At 39.5% G+C, this 5,805-nt stretch overlaps 1 long non-coding RNA gene across 1 annotated transcript; it reads right to left on the bottom strand.

Moving 5' to 3' along the window:
* Nucleotides 1-2,338: 2,338 nt before the first annotated feature.
* LOC104445593 lies at nt 2,339-5,007 on the bottom strand. Its single transcript, XR_726023.3, has 2 exons — nt 4,132-5,007; nt 2,339-2,602 (listed from the first exon to the last, which is right to left on the bottom strand). It is a non-coding gene; the product is annotated as an uncharacterized LOC104445593 (long non-coding RNA).
* Between the last annotated feature and the right edge of the window lie 798 nt (nt 5,008-5,805).

Raw genomic sequence — 5,805 nt, 5'->3', positions numbered from 1 at the left:
TTTTTCCTTTTTTCTTTTTCCTTTTACACTTTTTCCCTCCTCTAGGCATTGTTAGGCCTTGTTGATGGTTCACGTTGAGCAAGGGATGCTCGAGCCTAGGTCAGCAAGGGCAGCCCTTACTTGAGGCCGATAGCCGTCGGCAAGGCCTATCAAAGGGAAAAAAGGGAAAAACAAAATAAAAAAAAGGAAAAACAAAAAGTCATAAAATTTAAAATATTATAAAAATTGTTCACGTTAATACCGGCCTAACACTTAGGACAATTTGCTGACTAGAGCACTACATTAGTGGTTTCTAGCTAAAATTTGTTGAAATGGCTAAATTAATGTATCGTTAAAAGGTTAATGATTAAACTAAAAAATCATCAAAATATTTAGGATTAAAAATGCACAATTGAAATGTTTAAGACCGAATTGATCACCGTATAATAGGTTTATAACTTTTTTGACAATATGAGTATGGACAACACCGGATAATATATATCTAGGTGTATGGTGAGGAATTTCTAACTCAAATTTCAAATGAATATACCTGTAATAGAAATATTTGAAAAGAAGACTTTTTAGCTTCTTTTTTAAATCTAATTTTAATCTTGTTTTTGTTTTAGTGTATTTGGGTTTCCTTATACTCAAATGTTCTTCAAATGTCACTTTGTTCCAATCTTTTTAATCACCAAGTTAAAACTTGAGATGGTTATTCCTCCTTCACCATTTAAATTTGTTTAAATTGTAAGATTAAAAAAATATGTCGAACGGTAAACTATAATTAGTTCCTATGTACTGCTCTCTTGTTTTTTTTTTTTTTTTTTTTTGGAATCAATTTTAAATTAAGTGGACTTTAGATAAATTTGTATTGTGTAACGACTTTCCATGATTTGATAGGAAGCCCAAGTTTGACTTTTATCATATAAGTAGGTACATGATGTAAGTTATATCGTGACAACTTACGTGGGACCACTAGCTAATCAATTTTTCCTTTTTTTCCTTTGTCTAAGTGAAAAATTCAGCATCTTTGCTCATAGCAAATAGAATAACAATATATAACACTAAAACGTAAATGTTTAATGATTTATTAAGGGTGAACATGGTTTTAGGGTAGAATAAAAAACCTGAGAATTAAATTAGAGGGAACCAATCCAGCGTTAGATTTTAAGTTCCAAAAATTAAGGAACCTATTTCTACAGTAGATTTTAGTTCTAGATGAAACTAAGAACCTGGAACTAGTCTTTATATTTTTCTTGTTCTATGTTTGCACGTAATCCTACAATATTCCATGGTGTCCAATGATAAGTATATAATTTGAAACCATTAGTCTGAGTTTCCATTTTTGGCAATATCCATGAATGAGACTTTTATTTTGCTAATATTTCATAATTTTCGTATTTCTAAATATAAGTTGTGATTAGTGGATTATAGTAAATTGTAATTATTAGAGGTGATTATTCACTACAATCGTTTAATTAAGAGAATAAGTGGAACTTGCATAGACTCTGGAATCTGTGATAGGATAAGTACCGGGTTCCTGGGTATACAAGGAAGGTTCCAAGTTCCAAAAATTAGAAAACCTATTCTAACAATTTCAAGTTCCAAGTGAGACTTTGATGGAACTTTGAACCTTTCATCCCCTGTGGTTTATAGATAAAATGTCGTTATGTTTAATATTACAATCACATAATATACTATGGCATATTAAGTAGGGCAAATAAAGAATAAACTCTATATATTTTAAACAAAACACTACTTCCTCTTACTTTTGTTCATTTCAAAATTACCCTTTATAAAAATTAACATCAAATGTCATCCACCACCAAAGCTTCGCTTGCTCCACTCGAAAAACAACCATCCTCACCCATTTAGGCAACTTTAAAAAAAAAAACTACCCTTTTCTTCTATTTTCGAGGTAATTCTCAATCTATTTTTCAACTTTACATACTTATTCACTTTTGCACACCCCTCTAACACTTGCTTAACACCAATATCTAATTAAGGGAACTTTTCTAAGGAAGATTATCCAAAAAGTCGTTAGTCTATTATACGAAAATTAATTCAATGCTAAACTTTTCAATTGTACTAATTTAATCCTAAATTTTTTGACAATTTGCTATTTTAATCTTAAATTTTTTGATAATAAACCTATATAATTCTAATATTTTTAACAATTTACCATTGTAATCCTTCCGGGTAAATATTCAAATAATAAGTTTATAACTAAATTGTCACGCCCCGATCCTCGATCGCATGTCCACCCCTCACCTGGTCGATTAATAGCGATGTACCAGGACGCATTGCTGACCCTTTCTTTTTAATACGCATGCGGAAGCATTAAAATAATTCCTAGAAGGATAGAAAAGTGGGGCCATATTTTTCACAACATGAAAACACAACCATACTTTTATACAAAGCAAACCTCATAGTACATAATACAATACTATGCACAGAAGTCTGAACTATCATACATCAGTTCACAACTCAGGTTTGCAAATAGGATGGGATCTCAGTTCTCATTCGGGTCATGCTTCGGATCATCCTTGGGATCCTCCTTAAACTCCTCCTCCGGTTCCTCATCAGGGTCCTCCTCTTTGGGTTCTTCCTCCTCAGGTTACTCCTGAAATGTTGTCCCACAACCAGGATGAAACTACATTTCATCAAGTTTTACTCCCTAAGACCCTATTAGTAAACCAATACGCTATCCGGGCTACCTATGCACACACGGGTCAAAGGACTTACCTTGGTCTTAGATTCCACCTGCATATCAACACAATTCAATAGGCACCCAAGCAATCACATATCAATATCTCAATCAATCGACTTAGTCGGTTTTATGTCAATCAGACCATTCCCCGGTTGTCTCCCTTATTGAACAGGTTTAAGGGTATCGTCTAAGGGACAGGACAAGAAGCTGGGCCCATTTAGACAAAGCGGACGCTCTCCCAAGTCTCAAATCTTACTCACGGCTCTACGAGCATAGTCTACCAAATTTCTTGGCAACAAATTATGGTCCAAAGGATATGACCTATCTTTAGGTGACAAATTACAGCCCAATGAACGCGACCTTTAATCGGTGGTAGATTACGGCCCTTCTATCCGACAATATTCAGCCCGTATTTAATTTACAAAGTGCCCTCTTCCAAGCGACTCCCTTATCCTGCCCAGACCACGAGCTATCGAGTGGCAATTTACGGCCCAAAGGGCACGACCTCAAAATCGGAAGAAAATAGGTAGCAATTCAACATGAATCAGCAGGGAATGCTCAACACTAACGAAGGGTGGCATAAGCCCAAAAAAGGTTCAGCTGGGCGTCCCTACTCGGCTCGAGGACGGCGAATGTAGGGCGATAGATCGGACCACGTCCGGTCTCCTTGCACGCCTCCAAGCCGGGACCCTTGAAAAAAATGGCTTGTCCCACGAAAAATCGAAAAAGGAAAGAAATGTGATCACCGGAGAGTTGGCGCGGGGAACGGGAGCTGCGACCTCAATCAAGTGACAATTTACGGCCTAATGGGCGCGATCGACTTCCTGAAATCACGCTGCCATCTCGGTGGCAAAAATCGAGCCTGGGTCGAAGGAGAAAGGAGGCTTGGGCCGGCCCAGTGCGGCCCAGGCCAAAGCCAGCTCCGGCCATACTTTGGTGGCTTTCGAGGTTCAACTCACAACCTCTCACAATCAAATTCTTATTAAACACCGACATTGATCAATCTTGGGATAAATCCCCACATACTCATCACTCACTCAATTTTCACAAACCAATCTTGGGATGCTCAATTAAATAAATTAAATAAAGCACCACCGCAATTAAGCACGAAATTTTGGTCATCGGCTATCCTAGCCTAATTTTCGAAAAATAAATAAATAAATAATTAATTTTAAAAATTAATAAAGAAATACTAAAAATCCAATTTAGGCCCGAATGCCTAATTGAAGCCCGATAAGGGTCGGAAAAATCCCGAGATGCATTCAATAAATAATAACACGTTTCTACTTGCTAATGACTATGTCTAACCACTTAACATGCATCACATTTAATTAATAATCACTAATCTACTCTAATCTAATAACCTAATTGCACTTAATTAAATCTAATCAACCATTAAGCATAATTAGCAAATTAAGAAAGCATTAGTGAGTAAAACTCACTTGATTAAAAGCGGAGACCGGATCACCACGACGGCGGCCGAAATCCGAATTTTTGGCGACGTCGACGATCACTCAGGCCGGGCCCAAAGGCCTTGCTAGCCCACAGCAATTTGCTGGGCTTGGTCTGGGCTTTGGCTTGGCTGCGACTTGGGCCTGCTTCGTGGGCCCAAGATGGGCTGAACTTTGGAGATGGGATTCAAATGGACTGGGGATTGCGGGCTTGCTGGACCAAATTCGCTGGACTTCAAGGAGAACTGAACTGTTGAATTCTTGGGCCAAATTGCGGGCCTTGCTGGGTTGAAAACTGAACTGGGCTGCTGATGATGCAGGCCGAACTGTGGGCCGCTTGTCGGTGTTTTGGGCCGTGCTGTACAGAAAGAAGAAGCGAAGCAACTTCTCTGGCGCTTAAGACCTACTGACTTTGCTGGAGAATTTCGTTGGCGTCGAGCTAGGGGGAAACCGAGCAAGAGAGCTGGCGTCTTCGGTGGACTGTTGGAGACGTGCTGGCCGCTGTTTCGGTCTTGATGGACATGACAACGGCAGCAAATTCGGTGGAGACGTTGGATGCGTGCGGCTTCGGCTTCCCTGGCTTCGGTCAACAAGATGGAGGAGCTGTTGGTTTCGTTGACTACAAAGGCGGCCTGCTGGCGTTCGGTGGAGAGAAGATGGATGGGATGATGATGATGGAGATGGATGTGGGATGGTGGATGAAGACTTGCGGTCAGCTTTGGGGAGGTTTGTTGGGCGCTGGAGTCGACGAAGGAAATTGAAAGGGAATGGAACTGCACGGACATGGGACAAAAAGGGGAGAGAGAAATCGTGGACGGCTGTCGCAGACGAAGATGAGAAAGAAGCCAAAGACAGCTAAGAGAGGAAACGTGCAAAAATGAAAAGAAAGAGAGAGAGGGCCTGTCGTGCGTGGCTTCAACGGAAAGAGAGAGAAACGTGGAGGGGGTGGGGCCGTGCGTGAGGGAGAAGCCAACTAAGAGGGAAAATAATGGTCAACATGGCTTAGCCAAAACATTGGATACTTGTTCCCACCAATCCTCAACCTCATCCTCTGTCTTCCCCCATCACTTTCAAGCATAATATCTCACAATTAAACCAAATTGAAGCTAAAATTCCAGCCCTCCTATGAGCATACGAATTTCATAATTTAAGCTCCAATTTCTTCTCCGATTTCCTCAATTCAATGTCCAATTTCGTCGAAGAAAAAGCCCATACCACTTTTGCAAGTCCCTAACGTCAAATAGCTCAGTTTGTAAGTCCAAATTTCCTTCAATTGAATCCATCCGAATTTCCACTATTTTTCCGCGATGTCCGAATCCATCTTTCGTAAAAATCCTGAACTCGACGAAATTTTTTTGAAAGACAAGACGACATCCTATAAATGAATCATGATATGTTCGAACGTCCGATTTTCGAAACCGAATTCTATTTCGTAGTTAAAATCGATTGAACGCGATTTTACTCCGATCCAACTTACCGGGTAGCTTTTAGGGATTTTACCGCGGTTATATCTCTTAACAGTTTCACCCAATAGATTTGTTAACTCATGAGTGATCAGGCTTCGAGAGAAAAGGACCATGGGCGCGCCGATGAGATGCCCATTTCATATATTCGGGATGGGGTCGAAATTCAGGATGTCACATAAATTGACAAATTTGTAAAAAG

This window comes from Eucalyptus grandis, chromosome 11 (assembly GCF_016545825.1).
Source record: "Eucalyptus grandis isolate ANBG69807.140 chromosome 11, ASM1654582v1, whole genome shotgun sequence".
Lineage (NCBI taxonomy): Eukaryota > Viridiplantae > Streptophyta > Magnoliopsida > Myrtales > Myrtaceae > Eucalyptus > Eucalyptus grandis.
The sequence above is the reverse complement of the archived record's forward strand: the minus strand, read 5'-3'. Positions and strand labels throughout refer to the sequence as shown.